Genomic DNA, 22,405 nt, shown 5'->3' with positions numbered 1-22,405 from the left:
GACTTCTTAATGATTGCCATTCTAGCTGGTGTGAGATGGTATCTCATTGTGGTTTTGATTTGCATTTCTCTGATGGCGAGTGATGATGAGCATTCTTTCATGTGTCTGTTGGCTGTATGAATGTCTTCTTTTGAGAAATGTCTGTTCATATCCTTTCCCCACTTTTTGATGGGGTTGTTTGTTTTTTTCTTGTATATTTGTTTGAGTTCTTTGTAGATTCTGGATATTAGCCCTTTGTCAGATGAGTAGGTTGCAAAAATGTTCTCCCATTCTGTAGGTTGCCTGTTCACTCTGATGGTAGTTTCTTTTGCTGTGCAGAAGCTCTTTAGTTGAATTAGATCCCATTTGTCAATTTTGGCTTTTGCTGCCGTTGCTTTTGGTGTTTTAGACATGAAGTCCTTGCCCATGCCTATGTCCTGAATGGTACTACCTAGATTTTCTTCTAGGGTTTTTATGGTATTAGGTCTAACATTTAAGTCTCTAATCCATCTTGAATTAATCTTCGTATAAGGGGTAAGGAAAGGATCCAGTTTCAGCTTTCTACTTATGGCTAGCCAATATTCCCAGCACCATTTATTAAATAGGGAATCCTTTCCCCATTTCTTGTTTCTCTCAGGTTTGTCAAAGATCAGATGGCTGTAGATGTGTGGTATTGTTTCTGAGGACTCTATTCTGTTTCATTGGTGTATAGCTCTGTTTTGGTACCAGTACCATGCTGTTTTGGTTACTGTAGCCTTGTAGTATAGTTTGAAGTCAGGTAGCGTGACGCCTCCAGCTTTGTCCTTTTGACTTAGGATTGTCTTGGCAATGTGGGTTCTTTTTTGGTTCCATATGAACTTTAAAGCAGTTTTTTCCAATTCTGTGAAGAAACTCATTGGTAGCTTGATGGGGATGGCATTGAATCTATAAATAACCTTGGGCAGTATGGCCATTTTCACGATATTGATTCTTCCTATCCATGAGCATGGTATGTTCTTCCATTTGTTTGTGTCCTCTTTGATTTCACTGAGCAGTGGTTGGTAGTTCTCCTTGAAGAGGTCCTTTACATCCCTTGTAAGTTGGATTCCTAGGTATTTTTTTCTCTTTGAAGCAATTGTGAATGGAAGTTCATTCCTGATTTGGCTCTCTGCTTGTCTGTTACTGGTGTATAAGAATGGTTGTGATTTTTGCACATTAATTTTGTATCCTGAGACTTTGCTGAAGTTGCTTATCAGCTTAAGGAGATTTTGGGCTGAGACGATGGGGTTTTCTAAATATACAATCATGTCATCTGCAAACAGGGACAATTTGACTTCTTCTTTTCCTAACTGAATACCCTTGATTTCTTTCTCTTGCCTGATTGCCCTAGCCAGAACTTCCAACACTATGTTGAATAGGAGTGGTGAGAGAGGGCATCCCTGTCTTGTACCAGTTTTCAAAGGGAATTTTTCCAGTTTTTGCCCATTCAGTATGATATTAGCTGTGGGTTTGTCATAAATAGCTCTTATTATTTTGAGGTACGTTCCATCAATACCGAATTTATTGAGCGTTTTTAGCATGAAGGGCTGTTGAATTTTGTCAAAAGCCTTTTCTGCATCTATTGAGATAATCATGTGGTTCTCGTCTTTGGTTCTGTTTATATGCTGGATTACGTTTATTGATTTGCGAATGTTGAACCAGCCTTGCATCCCAGGGATGAAGCCCACTTGATCGTGGTGGATAAGCTTTTTGATGTGCTGCTGAATCCGGTTTGCCAGTATTTTATTGAGGATTTTTGCATCGATGTTCATCAGGGATATTGGTCTAAAATTCTCTTTTTTTGTTGTGTCTCTGCCAGGCTTTGGTATCAGGATGATGTTGGCCTCATAAAATGAGTTCGGGAGGATTCCCTCTTTTTCTATTGATTGGAATAGTTTCAGAAGGAATGGTACCAGCTCCTCCTTGTACCTCTGGTAGAATTCAGCTGTGAATCCATCTGGTCCTGGACTTTTTTTGGTGGGTAGGCTATTAATGGTTGCCTCAATTTCAGAGCCTGCTATTGGTCTATTCAGGGATTCAACTTCTTCCTGGTTTAGTCTTGGGAGAGTGTAAGTGTCCAGGAAATTATCCATTTCTTCTAGATTTTCTAGTTGATTTGCGTAGAGGCGTTTATAGTATTCTCTGATGGTTGTTTGTAATTCTGTGGGGTCAGTGGTGATATCCCCTTTATCATTTTTTATTGCGTCTATTTGATTCCTCTCTCTTTTCTTCTTTATTAGCCTTGCTAGCGGTCTGTCAATTTTGTTGATCTTTTCAAAAAACCAACTCCTGGATTCATTGATTTTTTGGAGGGATTTTGTGTCTCTATCTCCTTCAGTTTGGCTCTGATCTTAGTTATTTCTTGCCTTCTGCTAGCTTTTGAATGTGTTTGCTCTTGCCTCTCTAGTTCTTTTAATTGTGATGTTAGAGTGTCAATTTTAGATCTTTCCTGCTTTCTCTTGTGGGCATTTAGTGCTATAAATTTCCCTCTACACACTGCTTTAAATGTGTCCCAGAGATTCTGGTATGTTGTATCTTTGTTCTCATTGGTTTCAAAGAACATCTTTATTTCTGCTTTCATTTCGTTATGTACCCAGTAGTCATTCAGGAGCAGGTTATTCAGTTTCCATGTAGTTGAGCGGTTTTGATTGAGTTTCTTAGTCCTGAGTTCTAGTTTGATTGTACTGTGGTCTGAGAGTCAATTTGTTATAATTTCTGTTCTTTTACATTTGCTGAGGAGTGCTTTACTTCCAATTATGTGGTCAATTTTGGAATAAGTGTGATGTGGTGCTGAGAAGAATGTATATTCTGTTGATTTGGGGTGGAGAGTTCTATAGATGTCTATTAGATCCGCTTGGTGCAGAAATGAGTTCAATTCCTGGATATCCTTGTTAACTTTCTGTCTCGTTGATCTGTCTAATGTTGACAGTGGAGTGTTGAAGTCTCCCATTATTATTGTATGGGAGTCTAAGTCTTTTTGTAAGTCTCTAAGGACTTGCTTTATGAATCTGGGTGTTCCTGTATTGGGTGCATATATATTTAGGTTAGTTAGCTCTTCCTGTTGAATTGATCCCTTTACCATTATGTAATGGCCTTCTTTGTCTCTTTTGATCTTTGATGGTTTAAAGTCTGTTTTATCAGAGACTAGGATTGCAACCCCTGCTTTTTTTTGTTCTCCATTTGCTTGGTAGATCTTCCTCCATCCCTTTATTTTGAGCCTATGTATGTCTCTGCATGTGAGATGGGTCTCCTGAATAGAGCAGACTGATGGGTCTTGACTCTGTATCCAGTTTGCCAGTCTGTGTCTTTTAATTGGAGCATTTAATCCATTTACATTTAAGGTTAATATTGTTATGTGTGAACTTGATCGTGCCATTATGATATTAACTGGTTATTTTGCTCGTTAGTTGATGCAGTTTCTTCCTAGCCTTCATGTTCTTTACATTTTGGCATGTTTTTGCAATGGCTGGTACCGGTTGTTCCTTTCCATGTTTAGTGCTTCCTTCAGGGTCTCTTGTAAGGCAGGCCTGGTGGTGACAAAATCTCTAAGCATTTGCTTATCTGTAAAGGATTTTATTTCTCCTTCACTGATGAAACTTAGTTTGGCTGGATATGAAATTCTGGGTTGAAAATTCTTTTCTTTAAGAACGTTGAATATTGGCCCCCACTCTCTTCTGGCTTGTAGAGTTTCTGCCGAGAGATCTGCTGTTAGTCTGATGGGCTTCCCTTTGTGGGTAACCCGACCTTTCTCTCTGGCTGCCCTTAAGATTTTTTCCTTCATTTCAACTTTGGTGAATCTGGCAATTATGTGTCTTGGAGTTGCTCTTCTGGAGGAGTATCTTTGTGGCGTTCTCTGTATTTCCTGAATTTCAATGTTGGCCTGCCCTACTAGGTTGGGGAAGTTCTCCTGGATGATATCCTGAAGAGTGTTTTCCCCCTTGGTTCCATTTTCCCCCTCACTTTCAGGCACCCCAATGAGACGTAGATTTGGTCTTTTTCCATAATCCCATACTTCTTGCAGGCTTTGTTCATTTCTTTTTCTTCTTTTTTCTTTTGGTTTCTCTTCTCGCTTCATTTCATTCATTTGATCTTCAATCGGTGATACTCTTTCTTCCAGTTGATCGAGTTGTTTACTGAAGCTTGTGCATTTGTCACGTATTTCTCGTGTCATGGTTTTCATCTCTGTCATTTCGTTTATGATCTTCTCTGCATTAATTAGTCTAGCTGTCAATTCTTCCACTCTTTTTTCAAGATTGTTAGTTTCTTTGCACTGGGTACGTAATTCCTCCTTTAGCTTTGAGAAGTTTGATGGACTGAAGCCTTCTTGTCTCATCTCGTCAAAGTCATTCTCTGACCAGCTTCGATCCGTTGCTGGCGATGGGCTGCGCTCCTTTGCAGGGGGAGATGCGCTCTTATTTTTTGAATTTCCAGCTTTTCTGCCCTGCTTCTTCCCCATCTTTGTGGTTTTATCTGTCTCTGGTCTTTGATGATGGTGACGTACTGATGGGGTTTTGGTATAGGTGTCCTTCCTGTTTGATAGTTTTCCTTCTGACAGTCAGAAGGACTGTCTGTTGGTCTGTTGGAGATTGCTTGAGGTCCACTCCAGACCCTGTTTGCCTGGGTATCAGCAGCAGAGGTTGCCGAAGATAGAATATTGCTGAACAGCGAGTGTACCTGTCTGATTCTTCCTTTGGAAGTTTCCTCTCAGGGGTGTACTCCACCCTGTGAGGTGTGGGGTCTCAGACTGCCCATAGTGGGGGATTTCTCCCAGCTAGGCTACTCAGGGGTCAGGGACCCACCTGAGCAGGCAGTCTGTCCGTTCTCAGATCTCAACCTCCGCGTTGGGAGATCCACGGCTCTCCCCGAAGCTGTCAGACCGAGTCCTTCACGTCTGCACTGGCCCCCGCTGCTTCCCCTGTTGGTCTTCAGCTGTGTGCTGTCCCCAGAGGTGGAGACTACAGAGACAGGCAGGCTTCCTGGAGCTGCTGTGAGCTCCACCCAGTTGGAGCTTCCCAGCAGCTTTGTTTACCTACTTAAGCCTCAGCAATGGCGGGCGCTCCTCCCCCAGCCTCGCTGCTGCCTTGTGGATAGATCGCGGCAGACTGCTGTGTTAGCAGTGAGGGAGGCTCCGTGGGTGTGGGACCCTCCCGGCCAGGTGTGGGATATATTCTCCTGGTGTGCCTCTTTGCTTAAAGTGCAGTATTGGGGTGGGAGTTACCTGATTTTCCAGGTGTTGTTTGTCTCAGTTCCCCTGGCTAGGAAAGCGGATTCCCTTCCCCCTTGCGCTTCCAGGTGAGGCGATGCCTCGCCCTGCTTCAGCTCTTGCTGGTCAGGCTGCAGCAGCTGACCAGCACCGATTTTCCGGCACTCCCTAGTGAGATGACCCCAGTACCTCAGTTGAAAATGCAGAAATCACCGGTCTTCTGTGTCGCTCGCGCTGGGAGTTGGAGACTGGAGCTGTTCCTATTCGGCCATCTTGCTCCGCCCCTGGACTGTTGTGCTTTTTAAATTATTGAATTGTAGGAAGTATTTATATACTCTGAATACAAGTCCCACAACAGGTATGTGAATTGTGAATCTTTTCTCCCAATCGATTACTTGCTTTTTCATATTAAGAGTATTTCAAAGAGCTGAAGTTAGTTTTCGATTTGTATGATACACACTTTATTGATGTTTTCATTTACGATTTGTGCTTTTTGTGTATTATGTATGAACCCTTTGACCATCTATAGGTTGGAAAGAAGTCCTCCTTTGTTGCCTTTTGTAGTTTGGTCAGAAAAATTTTTCTGTGAAGGACCAGATAACAAATATTTTAGGCTTTGAGGTTTACATATGGTCTCTGTTGCATAGTTTCCTCTCCTCTTTTCTTTTAAAAATATTAAAAAATTCCTTAGCTTAAGTACCTGCCAATACCGACAGTAGGCCACATGTGGTCTAGGGGCCATGTTTGGTTTATCTACCCCTGTTCCCAAGGATTTATAACTTTAGCTTTTATCTTTAGCCCTACGAGCCATTTCATGTTAATTTTTGTGTATGGTGTGAGGTAAGATTTAGTGTTCATTTTTTTATTCTGTATGTACAGACATGTGTCCCTTAATGATGGGACTATGCTCTGAGAAATGTGTCTTTAGGTGATTTGCTTGTTGTATGAACATCATAGAGTGTACTCTCACAAACCTAGATGGCATGGCCTACTACAGTTGTATTGCTACAATTGCCTACAGTATTCAGTATGGCAAACATAGTAAAGGTATAATAAAAATACAATATAAAAGATTTAAAATAGTATATCTGTATAAGGAAAATTTACCGGAAATGGAAGTTTCAGGACAAGAAGTTGTTCTGGGTGAGTCAGAGTAAATGGTGAGTAAATGTAAAGGCCTACGACATTACTGTGTAGTACTGTAGACTTCATAAACACCGTACTCTTAAGCTGCAGTAAATTTATAAAAATCCTCTTTCTTCAATAATAAATTAACATTAGCTTACTATAACCCTTTTACTTTATGAATGAATACATTTTTAACTGACTTTTTTGTAGTAATACTTTTGCTTAAAACATAAAAACGTTGTACAACTATACAAAATATGTTTAATATCTATTATATAAGCTTTTTTTGTTTTAATTTTATTTTTACTTTTAAAACTTTCTTGTTAAAAACTAAGACATAGCCACACGTATTAGCTGAGGTCTATGTCAGGTCAGGATTACCATTATCTCTGACTTACACCTCCACATCTTGTCCCACTGGAGGACCTTTACAGGCAAAATAACACACATGGAGCTGTCTGTCATCTCCTATGGTAACAATGCTTCCTTTTGGAATCCTCCTAAAGGACCTGCCTGAGGCCGTTTTACAGTTAAGTTTTTGTTTAATAATGGAGCAGAGATATCAACCACTGTATACTGTGGGTGAGCAAAAGTTGGCAAATCGAAAACAGGCAAAACAAAAACAAAGCAAAGCAAGTACAGTAAAAAAACGACTCAATATCCACTCATGATGAAAAAATAGAAAAAGAAGGGAACTTCCTCAAGCTGTAAACGACAACTATGGACAAATCTACAGCTAATATTCGGATTATTTTCCTCTATGGTGAGAAACAAGGTAAGAATATTCACTCTCAAAACAAAATATGTAGAAAACACTGTTGCTCTATTCTTAAAGACTTCCATGATTACTTATTTTCTGCTTGGCCCCTCCAACTTGTCTTTTGTACATGGATAATTTTGCAGTCATTTCTTGATTTGGGCAGAGTTTTAGATCTTTCTCTGCAATTTCCTCGTTTTTAAGATTAACTCCTAATTTGCAGCCACTCTGCTCATCTCCAGCTCTGTCCTCTGACACGTGAAGCCCATACAAATTTAGCTATCTGCTGCTGGGTTGACTGGGAATGTATTTCTGCTGTTGATCTATAATTTAATTCTAGTATGGTCAGAAACATTGTCTCTATGATTTCACTACTTTGTAATGAATTGAAGTTTTCTGGCTCAATTTATGGCTACTTCATGTGAACTTGAAACAAATGTGTGTTCTTTTGTTGGCTAGGTATTCTATACATTTTCAGTTCCGTCAAGTTGATTTGTTGTATTGTTTAAGTCTTCTATAGTTGTCCTTATTTTCTTGTTATTTGTTCTATTGATTACAAAGAAATGAATTTTGAAATTTCCAATGACAATTTGGGATGTGTCTATTTATCCATGCAGTTATATCAGTTTCTCTATATATATTTCAAGCGCTATAACTATATGCTTATACATTTAGGATTATTATATACTCTGGATGAATTAACTTATAATTATTAGGAAATATTATTCTTTTACCTGAGGATATTTTTTTTCCTGAAATGTACTTTGTCTGATATTAATATAGCTACTCTATTCATTTTATGAATAATGTTTGCATTATATTATCTTTTTCATGTTTTTATATTGGAACTATATTTTTATCTTTAAAGTACATGTTTCAGGTCATATCATTAAGTCTTTTTGAAAATCAATTCTGACTACCTTTTAATTAGAGTGTTTAGACTACCTTTAATGCAATTATTGATACAGTTGGGTTTAAAACTACCACTGTGTATTTTTTAGTATATCCCATATATTTTACTCCAGAGTGTATGATATGTACATTTACATTTTCATAGTCTACCTTCAAATACCATTATATAACAATGCATAAGATTATTATAAGATTATGCTTCCTGCTTCAGTATACATTATAAATGGCACAATAGTTTGATATTATTTTTATTTTGAACAATTAATTATCTTGTAAAGAAATTTAAAGTGAGAAAATAGTCTTTTACATTTACCCATGCATTTGTTATTTCTGTAGCTCTTCATTCCTTGCTGTAGAAAACAAATTTCCTTCAGGTATCATTTCCTTCTGCTTGAAGAACTACTTTTAACGTTTTGGTAGTAAAGATTTGATAGCTGCAAATTCTTTTAGCGTATTTTTCTTTGACAGAGTATTTCATCGTCATATTTTTCACTGAATATAGACTCTTGTTGGAGAGTGTTCTCTCTTTCAGCACTGTGATGATATTATTCACTGTCTTCTGGATTGCAGATATTCTGAACAACAATCTGGCATTATTTTTACCTTTGTCCCTCTGGACAGGTCTTTTCTACAAAAATGTCAAAGCAAGTTCCAATTACGTGTATGTTTGGTTGCTGAATATTTTTCCATGTGTCACTAAGGCTCAGTTCAGATTTTTCAGTTTTTTTTTCCTCTCTGTACTTCAATTTGAAAAGTTTCTATTGCTTTGTCTTCAAATTCATTGAGCTTTTCTCCTATATTTTCTTTATTTAAACCCATTCAGTATACCTTTATTTTAGACATTGTGTTTTTCATCTATAAATTCCCATTTGGTTCTTTTTCTGTATTCCATTTCTCTTTTAATGGTGTTTATTTTTTCTCTTTTATCATTGAGCATATTTATAATAGCCATTTTTAAGTTTCTATTTTTTTATCCCATCATGTCTGTGTTTTCAGGTTCTGTTGTTATTGACTGGTCTTTCTACTGCTTATGGGTCGTATTTTTCTTCTTCATGTCTATTCTTTTTCAAGGACATTGTAATTTTACTTTGTTGAGTGATAGCTTTTGTTATGTTGTCTTAAAATGCTGTTATATTTTATGGCAGGCAATTATGTTACTAGTGCAACAGCCTGATCCTTTTGAGTTTTCCTTTTAAGCTTACTAGAGTGGTTCTAGCATAGCCTTTTATTTTATTGCTAATTTAGCCTCCCTACTAGAGCAAGACATTCCCTTGGTCTCTACTGAATGACATGACTGTTCAATTGCAACTCTCCAATGTATAATCTCCACCTTATAGCTCCTCAGTCATTATTTGCCTTGCCTCATATTGTTTCATTCTATGTATAATGTTCAGCAACAAACAGACATAGATCCCTATGCAGATATTTATAGTTCTTTTCAGTGAATACCCTTCCTTTCCAGTATGGAGCTCTGTAAATTTTAGCTCCAGCAATCTCCCAGGCCCTAACTTCTGTCTCTTCAAATCAGTGAATCTCGGCTATGCTCTTCCTGGGATTTCCCTTTGTATATCCTGATCTGGAAAGGATCTCACTGGTGTAGAGCCAAAGTGATTATAGGTATCTCTTTTGTTTCCCTTGTGTCTTGAATCCTAGTCCTATGCTGCTGTTTGATCAGTTTCTAAAAATGGTTTCATACGTTTTGGTCAGTTTTCCATTTGTTTATGTTAGGAGGGCAAGTGTGGTTTCAGTTATTCCATTATGACTTGAAGCAGATGTTTCTTATATGCTTTTGATTTGTGTTGGAGCTACATGAAATAGAGAAAAACATTATCTTTCAAAGCTGAAACTTAAGCTTGTGTATTAAACTTTCTTTTCACAGCTATTGATAAGACTACCTGGAAAGGAAAGTTGCCTCTATAAGAAATACTAACTGTATCATTGTAGTCAACAGTGAAAGTGAAAAAGAAGTAATTTTTGGAGAAAGCATTAAAAAGTAAAGAACAAAGTGTGCAGACATTTCAACCCAAAATATCATAATTTCCAATGGAGGGTGAAACTGATTCTGTTATATAAGAGGTAGAATTAAACTTTAATTGAGTTTTTATATTTATGGATATTTTAAAATATAGCTAGTTTTGTTTCTTATCTTCCATAACGTTATCATTAGAATTCTTGAATTATATGATTACCTCTGGCATTTTCTATTTATAATATTTGATGATTACATGAAATAATCAAAGTGTTCATTATGTCTGAGATACTGGACTAGATGATTTGTAAGATAAATAAAAATACTCAGTCTGTGCCTTCCATCAGATTATAACCTAAATTGGGAAATAAGGGAAACACATGCATACGAAAAAAGTGAAAGAGGTAGATTTTATGAGTGATTAAAATATGAATAATGAAAGGGCCATGAAAATTTTAAAAAGTGACTTTTTTTGTGATGGAATCTGGGAAGGCTTCAGTGAGGATTTGGTTTTTGATGGGCCTTAACGAATGGATGAATTGGGGTTTTTGTTTTTTTTTTTTTTTTTAGACGAGTGTGAATAAAAGGGTGTTTCTGGTGGAAAATGTCTGTCAGAGCCTTTGATGCTATGGTATTTTGTACATATATTTAAAAGTTTATGGTTACATCTGTATATATGCATTTGTATATTTTTATTAAAATAATATTAGAAATTATTTGAGCTTATAGGTAAAATTGGACTATTAAAATATATCCCAAGGAATCTAATAATAAAGATGTTAGAACCTGGCAAATGTCACTGCTCTTTGATCTTGTTCTTTGTTTATTCTCTTTCCACTCATTAAACTTTAGCTGGAAGACTTTCCATAGTAAATGATCTCTATAAGGTACACACATTTTTAGTTTTCTTAAAAATGTTGTTAACAGTTTGATTTGTCACAGTGATAATTTTTCCATGTTATTAGGCTAGGTGGAGTCTGAAAGATACTAAGAATTAAACACACACACAGGCACACATACACACGAACAAATTACTGAATGCTAATTATGTCTCAGCCACTATGTTAAACAGTTTATGTGAATTATCTCATTCAAATCCTCACAACAATCCTATGAGATAATTAGTACTATTATTTGCATTTTATGTGTGAAAAAACTAAGGCACATAAAATTTCAATATGTTGCTCAAGATCACAGAAATAGTAACTGACAGAACAATCTTTCTTGTGCAACAATTCTCATTTTTCACTGTCACACTACATACTAATATGCTTTTGTTAGGTAGCTAATATCAATAACATCTATTAAGAATATACTATGCAGCAGGCATTGTTCTAAGCACATCGAATGCATTATTTTATGTAATTCTCACATCTAGTGACACAGAAATTCTCATACCCATTTTAGAGATGAGACAAATGAAAAATAAGAGAGATTAACTCACCCAAATAAGACTTAGGTTAACTTACCCAAGTTCACAAGCATGGGGAGTTCTCAAATAGTATTAAAAAACCAGAGCAGTCTCATACTAAGGCTAGTGTTCTAAAGCACTTTTATTTATTGCCTCATATTCTATTATTTTTATGAACTTAAATACAACTTCTGATGGAGCATACTGTGTAATATAAAATTTTCTCATGACAATTAAAATATAAATAGACCGGCATCTGGGTAATGCTGTGTAAGAAAGTACAGCTATCAATATTTCAATTGCTACATCCTCCTTGTAGGAAGTCTAGGCATGTTAGACTCCTGCTGATTTGGTTATGATATAATTATTGCAGGAACAGCTCTGTGAAAACCCTCAAGTCTCATCTTGGTGAACAAATAAGAGTCGCTGATAGAAACCCTTTTAGTATTCTTGCACCAGGAGTATTACTAAAATTAATTACATTTTCCAAGGATAATAAATTGAGTAATCTTTTATTTACGTCAGTAATTTGAAAACCAGGCTTCTGGTTATAAATAAACATTTCTTGCAAAATTTCCACAACAAAAAATGAACTCAGATACAATTAGATTGGTAGTTCTCTGAAATCACAGCCCCTAATTTTTAGGATATGCTAGAATACAATTTTCTTCGACTGTCATGTCAATTACATACATCTTTGGTACTTACATTTCATTCAGATGTAAATTGATTTAGTATTTGCAGAATATTATGAGAATTTTGAATAAAAAGAAGGTTCCCAGATGCAAATTTACTGAGCAGAATGTCTCAGAAATTTCAAAAGGTTTTGAATAAACATAGTTTTGAGTGTAAGTTTAATGTTATATAAAAAATTTTATTTTTCTTTATTTTAGTTTTTACTTTAGTCTTTATTTTAGTTTTTATTTTAGGCTGCTGTTACAAAATGAAAAGGGTTTTTTTTTACAGGTTTGTTTAAATGAAACCACAGCAAGGAGAAATTTCACCATTAGACATAGCAATTTCTTGAATATGCACATCTTTTCTATTTTAAAAATGTGAATTTTATATGTATCAGACAAAATATAAATATGAATTAAAATTTTAGTGTGCTTTGAATGGATAATATTTAGTATATATATGTTAGAGAAGTATATATTGCAATTTTAATAAATTCTTATGGCACACCGTCTGGAAAAAATAAAAGATCTAAAACAAGTAGCTGGCTTACATTTTAAAAATTAATATACTAGAATCAAATTTTAATGCAACCATTTTGAGGCATTTTAATAATAACGTGAAATTTGAAAGACAACAGATAAATATATATCAAAACTCCAGTGTAGTTCAATAATTTGCTGTAGATTAAATTTGAAAAGGAAAAGCTGAATTTTACAGTCATCTTCCTACCTCCCCTTGCTTCTTACATGGTGAAAAATATGAGTATTTTAAAATGATGATCACAAAGCTATGTAAAAGCTTTACATTCTCAGAGATTTTCCTTCCAAGTAGATAATGATATGAAGAAACAAACTGACCCTTTTGTCACAGTCATGATTTATATAAAATGTCATGAAGGAAAATATACGCAAAGAAATTATCAAAATCAGTTCTTCATAGATTTAGAATATGTAATATTCCTTGTGTGCGCCTATAAATGTCACGGTTTTAGACTTAGTGCTAATGAGTGGGGTGGGGTGGGAGGAGCAGGAAGGAAAGGGAGGAATGAATTTGCACTCAATTTGCATTTAAGCTGAGAACGTTTTAAAGCCAGACAGTTAGTGTTATAGAATTGTAATTTATGATCAGTTTGTTATCTTTACACATTCTAGCAAGACACCTTAAGTCTGATTGATGAGAACATGCTTAAAAAAACCTTTGAAAAATTAAGGGATAAAAGCAAAAGTAATAATGAAATATTTGACTGCTTTGGAATAAACTTTGTTCTGACCTCAAATATGCCATTTGGTACACAGAATATTATTACTGTGACTGGCAGATAGCCAATTTCACCTAGTAAGTTCACAGTGCATCATTTTAAAGCTCATTAGTATCTCCATATTAATATATTTTTGCAGATTCTTTCCTTCCCTCCATCATTTAATCTGCCACATTTCTGGTAAGTGAATATTGTTTTATTCACCAGTTTACATATTTATTTTCATGAGAGATGTATATATTGAATATTAGCTTCAGGATAAAGAAATAGATGCAATATTAGCATCTTTGTGGATGCCATATGTTGAGTTGTGACATAGTATATAAGGCCTGGTACATAAAGCATGGCCAGTGACTTCCAGGAAGTTGAAGAGGTCAGTAATGTTTCTCAATTCCTCAGTTTCTACTGCTATGGGTGGTAGGAAATTGAATCATTTTTGCTTTTATAACAGTCTATATTTTCAATCTCAGAAACCTATTTGCTGTCTTCGTATGTAACTTGTTTTGTTCATATACACTCATATAATTTATCATTATTTGGTTGTTTGTTGGCTTACATGTTTATGGTGTATCTTTATCACAGTTTGTAAAGTTCGTAAAATCAGAGATCTCTCTTGTTCACTGTTGTATTCTTGTTGAATGAGTGAATCATGGATATAAGCTACAAGAGCAAAAGCGAAAGATTGTCAATGACAGAAATACAGCTAGTGTATAAATATGGATAAACAGTTACATTTGTCTTATTTTTATGTATTTATTAATTACATATGTATATATATTAAAAGCTTTTGGAATGCAAGTGGTTTTTGGTCACGTAGATAAATTGTATCGTGGTAAAATCTGACATTTTAGTGCACCCATCACCCAAGTAGTGTACATTGTATCTAATATGTAGTTTTTTTTCCCTCAGATGTTTCCTGCCCTCTCCCTTCTGAGTCTCCAAAGTCCATTATACCATTCTGTATATCTTTGCATACCCATAGCTTAGCTCCCACTTATAAGTGAGAACATATGGTATTTGGTTTTCCATTCCTGAGTTACTTCACTTAGAATAATGGCCTCCAGTTCCATCCAAGTTGCTGCAAAAGACATTATTTCATTCTTTTTTATGGCTGTGTAGTATTCCATGGTGTATATATGTGACATTTCCTTTATCCACTCATTGGTTGATGGGCACTTAGGTTGGTTCCATATCTTTGCAATTGTGAATTTTACTGCGATAAACATATGCATGCAGGTGTCTTTTTCATATAAAGATTTCTTTTCCTTTGGGTAGATACCCAATAATGGGATTGCTGGTTTGAATGGTAGATCTACCTTGAATTCTTAATCTCCATACTGTTTTTCAGAGGTTGTACTAATTTGCATTCCCACCAGCAGTGTAGAAGTGTTCTCTTTTCACCACATCTACACCAACATCTATTGTTTTTTTAAACTTTTTATTAGTGGCTATGATCACTGGGGTAGAGTGATATCTCATTGTGATTTTAATTTGCATGATTAATGATGTTGAACATTTTTCATGTATTTGTTGGCCATTTGTATGTCTTTTGATAAATATCTATTCATGTTATTGGCCCATTTTTTGATGGAATTATTTGCTTATTTCTTGCTGATTTGGTTGAGTTCCTTGTAGATTCTGGATACTTGTCCTTTGTCAGATGCATAGTTTGCAAATATTTTCTCCCATTCTGTGGGTTGTCTGTTTACTCTGATGATTAGTTATTTTCCTGGGCAGAAGCTTTTTAGTTTAATGAAGACCCATTTATTTATTTTTATTATGTTTGGTTTTGGGGTCTTAGTAATAAATTCTTTGTATAGGCCAATGTCCAGAAAAGTTTTTCCTAGTTTTTTTCTAGAATGTTTATGGTTTCAGGTCTGAGATTTAAGTCTTTGATCCATCTTGAGTTGATTTTTGTATTAGGTGAGAGATAGGGATCTAGTTTCATTCTCCTACATATAGCTTGCGAATTTTTCCAGAACCATTTATTGAATAGGGTGTCCTTTTCTCAATTTGTGTTTTTGTATGCTTTGTCAAAGATCAGTTGGCTGTAAGTATGTGGCTTTATTCCTGGGTTCTCTATTTTGTTCCATTGGTCTATGTATGGACTTTCATATCAGTACCACGCTGTTTTGGTAACTATAGGATTGTAGTATAATTTGAAGTCAGGTAATGTGATGCCTCCAGATTTGTTTTTTTTGCTTGGTATTGCTTTGAATATGGTTCCTTTTGGACTCTTTTGGTTCCTTGTGAATTTTAGGATTGTTTTTTCTAGTTCTGTGAAGAATGATAATGGTATTTTGATGAGCATTGCATTGAATTTGTAGATTTCTTTGAACAGTATGGTCATTTTCACAATATTAATTCTTCCAATCCATGGGCATGGGTTGTATTTCCATTTGTATCATCTCTCTTTTCTTTCAGCAGTGTTTGTAGTTCTCCTTGTAGAGACCTTTCACCTCTTTGGTTATATATATTCCTATGTATTTTTTTTAAAGCTATCTAAAAAGGATTGATTTCTTGATTTGATTCTCAGCTTGGTCGTTGTTGCTATATAGCAGTGCTACTGATTTTTTACATTGATTTTGTAACCTGAGACTATACTGTACTCATTTATCAAATCTAGAAGTCTTTTGAAGGAATCTTTAGGATTTTCTAGGTATACAATCATATCACTGGACAGGAAAGATAAATTGACTTCCTCTTTTCCAATTTGGATGCACTTTATTTCTTTCTCTTGCCTGATTTTTCTGGCTAGAAGTTCCAGTATTATGTTTAATAGAAGTGGTAAAAGTGGGCACTCTTGTCTTCTTCCAATTCTTAGGGGGAATAGTTTCACCTTTTCCCCATTCAGTATGTTGCTGGCTATGGGTTTGTCATATATAGCTTTTATTATTTTGAGGTATGTTCCTTCTATGCCTAGTTTGTTGAGCGTTATCTCAAAGAAATTCTGGATTTTATTGAATGCTTTTTCTGCATCTATTGAGATGATGATGTTTTTTGTTTTCATTCTGTTTGTGTGGTGTATCACATTTATTGACTTGCTTATGTTAAAATATCTCTACATCCCTAGGATGAAACCCACTTTATCATGGCATATTATCTTTTTGATGTGCTTTTGGATTTTGTTTGCTAGTATTTTGTTGAGGATTTTTGCATCTGTGTTCCTCAGGGATATTGGTCGGTAGTCTTCTTTTTTTTATGTCCTTTCCTGGTTGTGGTATCAGAGTGATACTGGCTTCATAGAATGATTTAGGAAGGATTCCCTTTCTTAATTTTTTGGAATAGATTTAGTAGGATTGGTACCAATTCTTTGAATGTCTGGTAGAATTCAACTGTGAATCCATCTGGCTTTGGACATTTTTTGTTGTTGTTGGACGTTTTTTAAATTACTGAATCAATCTTACTGCTTTGTTGTTGGTCTTTTCAGGATTTGTATTTCTTCCTGATTCCAGCTAGGAGGTTTATATATTTCCAAAAATTGATCTATTTTCTCTAAATTTTCTAGTTTGTATGCATAGAGGTGTTTACAGTAGTCTCAAATGATCTTTTATTTTTCTTTGGTCTTGACTGTAAAGTCAAATTTTCATTTCTAACTGAGCTTATTTGAATCTTTTCTCTTCTCTTTGTTAGTTAATCTAGCTATGATCTATCAATTTGGTTTATCTTTTCAAATAACAAAACTTTTTTTTTGGTCATCAGTCTTTTGAAGTTTTTGGTTCTAATTTTATTTAGATCTTCTCTGATTTTTGATATTTATTTTCTTCTGCTAGCTTTGGATTTGACCTGTTCTTGTTTCTCTAGTTCCTTGAGGTGTGACATTAGGTTGTTATTAATAATTTGTGATTTTTCAGACTTTTTGATGTCAGCATTTAGTGCTATAAACTTTCCTGTTGGCACTGCTTTTGCTGGACCCCCAAGATTTTGATAAGTTGTGTCACTATTATCATTCATTTCAAAGGATTTTTTAATTTCTATCTTGATTTCATTTTTAACCCAAAGTCATTCAGGAACAGATTGTGTAATTTCCATGTATTTGTATAGTTTTGAGAGTTCCTTTTGGAGTTGATTTTCAGTTTTATTCCACTGTGGTCTGAGAAGATATTTGATATGATTTTTATTTTCTTAAATTTATTGCAACTAGTTTTGCGGCCTATCATATGGCCTATCTTGGAGAATGTTCCATGTGCTGATGAAAAGAATGTATATTCTGCACTTTTGGGGTAGAATGTTCTGTAAATATCTGTTATGTCCATTTGTTCTAGAGTGTAGATTAACTCCAGTGTTTCTTTCTGGACTTTCTGTGTTGATGATCTTTCTAGTGCTGTCACTGGGGTGTTGAAGTCCCCCACTATTATTATGTTGATGTCTATCTCCTTTCTTAGGTCTACTAGTAATTTATTCATGAACCTGGGAGCTCTAGGGTTAGGTATATATGTATTCATGATTGTAATATCTTCTTGTTGGATTGAGCTTTTCACCATACAATGACTTTCTTTTTCCTTTTTTACTGTTGTTACTTTAAAGTCTATTTTATCCAGGAACAGCTACTCCTGCCCACTTTTCATTTCCATTTGCATAGAATTTATTTTTTCCATCCCTGTACCTTGAGCCTATAAGAAGCTTCACATGTTAGGTGAGTATTTTGAAGACAGCGGATATTTGGTTTGTGACTTTTTATCCATTCTCCCAATGTGTATCTTTTAAGTGGAACATTTAGACCATTTGCATTCAATGTTAATATTGAGATGTGAGGTACTGGTCCATTAATCATGTTGATTGTTACTAGATACTTTGTTTTCTTCATTGTGTTTTGTTCTTTATGTCATGTGAGTTTTATGCTTTCAAGAGGTTCTGTTCTGTTGCATGTCAACCTTTTGTTTCAAGATTGAGAACTCCTTTTAGTGTTTCTTGTAAGGCCTATAGGATAGTGGAAAATTCCCTCAGCATCTGCTTATCTGAAAAAGACAATTTCTTCTTCGTTTATGAAACTTAATTTTGCTGGATACAAAATTCTGGCTGACAGTTCTTCTGTTTAAGGAGGCTAAAGATAGGACCCAAATCCCTTCTGGCTTGTGAGGTTTCTGCTGAGAAGTCTGCTGTTAGTCTGACAGTTTTTCCTTTATAGGTTACCTGATGCTTTTGTCTTCCTGCTCTTAGAATTCTTTCCTTCACATTGACTTTAGATAGACTGGTGACTGTATGCCTTGGTGATGTCATTTTTGCAATGAATCTGCAAGGAGTTCTTTTAGCTTCTTCTATTTGGGATGTTTAAATGTCTAGCAAGGCCAGGGAATTTTTTTCTAAATTATTCCCTCAAATAAGTTTTCCAAAATTTTGCTTTCTTTTCTCTCTCAGGAACACGTGATTCTTAGGTTTGGCCATTATACATGATACCATATTTCTTGGAGACTTTGTTCATTTCTTTTCATTCTTTTTTCTTCATTCTCATCTGATTGTGTTAATTCAAAAGCCTTGTCCTCAGGCTCTGAAATTCTTTCTTCTACTTGGTCTAGTCTGTTGCTAAAACATTCCACTGAATTTTGTAATTCCCCAAATGTGCTTTTCATTTCCAGAAATTCTGATTGTGTTTTCTTTATAATATCCAGATCTCTAATTTTTTAATTCATATTTTGAATTGTTTTTTAAGTTTTTTTTATGTTGGCTTTCAACTTTCTCTTGTGTCTCATCGGGTAGCTTAATAATCAACCTTTTGAATTCCTTATCTGGCATTTCAAAGGTTTAATCTTGGTTTTGACCCATTGCTGGGTAGCTACTGTGATCTTTTGGGGGTGTTATAGAACACTGTTTTGTCACATTGCTAGAATTGTTTTTCTGGTTCCTTCTCATTTGGGTAGACTGTATATTCTAATTACTGTTAACTTTGTTTTTGATTTGACTGTGTTTTTTAATTTATTTTTTCTCCCTTAAGGATGTGGCTTTAATATTTATAGTTTATTGTAACCTAATTCAGCATTTGTTGCTTTCATGGGTGAAGACTCTATATATGTTGCTTGTTTATAGAGAGTCTTTGTATAATGGCTTTCTCAGATGCTGGTTGTAGTAGCAATGTGCTCCTTGTGTGAACAGATTCACTGTCTCCTGTGGGGTTGGAATGACAGAGGTTTCTTGAAGCTTATCTCATTCTCCAGTGATGTGCACTTATTTATTCATTTATTTGCTTGTTTATTTATTTATTATCCAGTATTTTATTTATTGGTTTGAACACTTCATGCTTCAGGCCAGTAGTGGAGGTTTCCACAGGTAAAAACTGGTTGTTGCTAAAGCAAATGGGTAAATGCAAATACCCAACAGTTGGCAGCAGTTCCAGCCTTGTCAGAGGTGTTTTGGGAGCTCTTAGTGAAATGCACTGAGATCTTTTCAGGGGTAAGGGAGGGAGCCACCTCAGTTTCCCTGCCAGACTAGCAGGAAAGCGATCCTCCTCTCAGTCACCCTCCTGACCCAGTGTTCCAGCTACTCAGATCATACAGGCACCTCTTTTCTTCTGTAAAAATGCTGATGTATCATGGAGGGTGGGTGGGATTGTGATTCTACCCCTCATACAAACCTGAATCGGGAGGGCCCTCCTCCGGTGCGGATCCAGTCACCATGATGTGTTCCAGAAAGGCTATCTACAGGTGCACCCATGCCGAGCTCCCATGGGAGAAGCCCCAGCTGTGTATGCAGTGGTAGATCATGGGGAAAAGAATTCCCCTTTTCTAAGACCATTCATGAGCACCGGGGCTGCCTGACTGCTGAAGAGCTACAGACTCCTCGCTGAGCCCAATACTGCACCTGTGGCTCCGCTGAAGGAAACTTTCTGCAAGTGGAAAGTTCTGGAACTGCAGGCCTATTTGAATTATTTTGTTGCACAGAGTGTTCTCTTTATGTGGTGCAGTCTCCCTTTTCCTAGGAGTAGCAGACCCTGAGAAGCAAACTACTATGAATGCTGCCGCTTTTCTGGGTCTAGCCACCCAGTGGGGCTGCCACACATCAGGCTGATGTTGGGGGATGTCTGAAAGGCATCCAGTGATGTGACCTGTCCTCAAGTCTCATAGCAGTGTGTACCAGCACAAGCTCTTATGGGGATGGCAGGGCAGTGATGGAGACTGTGAAATTTCTTAGTTATAAATAGCATTAGAGTTTTGAATTTCTCAAATACTGGTTGTAGTATTAATGATCTAGTCAAATGTGCAGACTCAGGACCTCTGTATTAGCCAGAGTGATGCAGGCAGTGGTCATAGCTGAGGTCACACACAAGTTTTCTCCTTTCTGGGCACTGTATTATTCTACCTGCAGATGCTGTCATGGCCTGTGTTGGTTGGCCTCCAGCCAGGAGTTGGTGCTTACAAAGGAGCCCAGCTGTGGTGGTAGTGGTGGGATCTGTGCTTGCCTTATGTTACCTGGGGAGGTTTTCTGGTGTTTCAGGCAATGGGTGGGGCCAGAGAGGTCCCAAAAGTTTCTGTCTTTTGTGTTAAGCTACCAGGGCCTGTTGAGGGGTAAAGCCAGGTAGGGGCTAGATCAGGAAAGTCTATGTGTCAGGACTCTCCCTGTGCAGGGCAAGCAGCAGCCCCAGTGAGCATTGGAGGGCAGTTCTCTGGCTGCTGGGGTAATGTTATAGGGAAGAGTGCAGCTTCGTCTGCTGTACAGAAGAGTCCACATTGGAAGTGGGAAGTAGCAGGCAACAGTAAGCCCCATCCAGCTTACACACACATTGCAAGGCAGGTCTCACACCAGCTGTGTTCCGCTAGCAGCAGTTAGCCAGGCTCCAGGCAGTCTATGTTCAGAACTCAAAACACCCCAGGCCATAAGCCTTCCCCATGGAAACAGAAACTGAGCCATGCCCTACTTGGTCTGCCCATGAGGCAGGGGCACCCAGCTCCTGTGCCCATGCCTGTGGCACATTTTCCACCCACCCTTCAGTTTTGCGCAAGGGAGTTCATCTCCACTCAAGATTATATTGCAAATCTCAGTTGAGAGCCTCTCTCAACCAATGACCACTGCCCAAATTAGTTGGAAGACTTCTAGGTGGTCCCCTGTGAGGTAGAATCCGGAGTGGCCTCCCCCAATCCTGCTAGAGACTGGGAGTGCATGCAAAGCATATCCAGATGCCACTTCTTCTCATATACGCCCCACTGCTCACTAAATTAGCTCCAGTGCTAGGTAGGGTTAAGACCCTCCCTTATGGCCTGCATTGCCAAGTTCCCCAGTGAGAGTGTATATGCCAGAAGCTGTTTATCTGCATCTCACACTCTGGGGACTCACAGTTTTTCACCTGGTTCATGGTGTAGGCTGCAGTCTGATGCTTTTTTCAAAGGGCCTGTGGTTTCTTTCAGTCTTCCTGTTAAGTTCCTGTGTTGTTTCTTGGAAAAATGTTTGCAGTGTGAGTCTCTACACACTATTTTATCTTTCCCAGTGGGAGAGGCATGCTAACACTGCTTCCAATCCACTATCTTGGAAAATAACACATCTTATTTATACTCAATAAAATTTATAGTCCAAATATGGAGATACTTATCTTCTTCATAGGAATATGAAATTATACATACATGCATAAGGTAACATAAAACATCTTTCAACTTGGTTGCCTTTGTCTTTATCCTTGAGATACCAGCCAGGTTTCAGTGCACTCACTAGCATACACAGTAAGTACCTAGCAGTATCTGCAATAATATAGGTCTTCTAAGAAAATGGGTAGATAACTAGAAATTGAATATGGCAATTCCTCAAAGACCTAAAGACAGAAATACCATTCAATCCAGCAATCCCATTACTGGGTATAGACTCCCCCCCCCAAAATATAAATAATTATATTATGAGACACATGCTTGCATATGTTCATTGCAGCACTATTTACAATAGCAAAGACATGGAATTAACCTAAGTGTCCGTGAATAATAGACTGGATAAAGAAAATGTGGCACATATAAACCATGGAATACTATTCAGTCGTAAAAAAGAACAAGATCATGTCTTTTGCAGGGACATGGGTGGAGCTGGAGGCCATTATCCTTAGCAAACTAATGCAGGAATAGAACATCAAATTCATGTTCTTAATTAAAAGTGGGAGCTAAGTGATGAGAACACATGAA

Source organism: Rhinopithecus roxellana, chromosome 7 (assembly GCF_007565055.1).
Source record: "Rhinopithecus roxellana isolate Shanxi Qingling chromosome 7, ASM756505v1, whole genome shotgun sequence".
Taxonomy (NCBI): Eukaryota; Metazoa; Chordata; class Mammalia; order Primates; family Cercopithecidae; genus Rhinopithecus; species Rhinopithecus roxellana.
Note: the sequence above shows the minus strand (reverse complement) of the source record.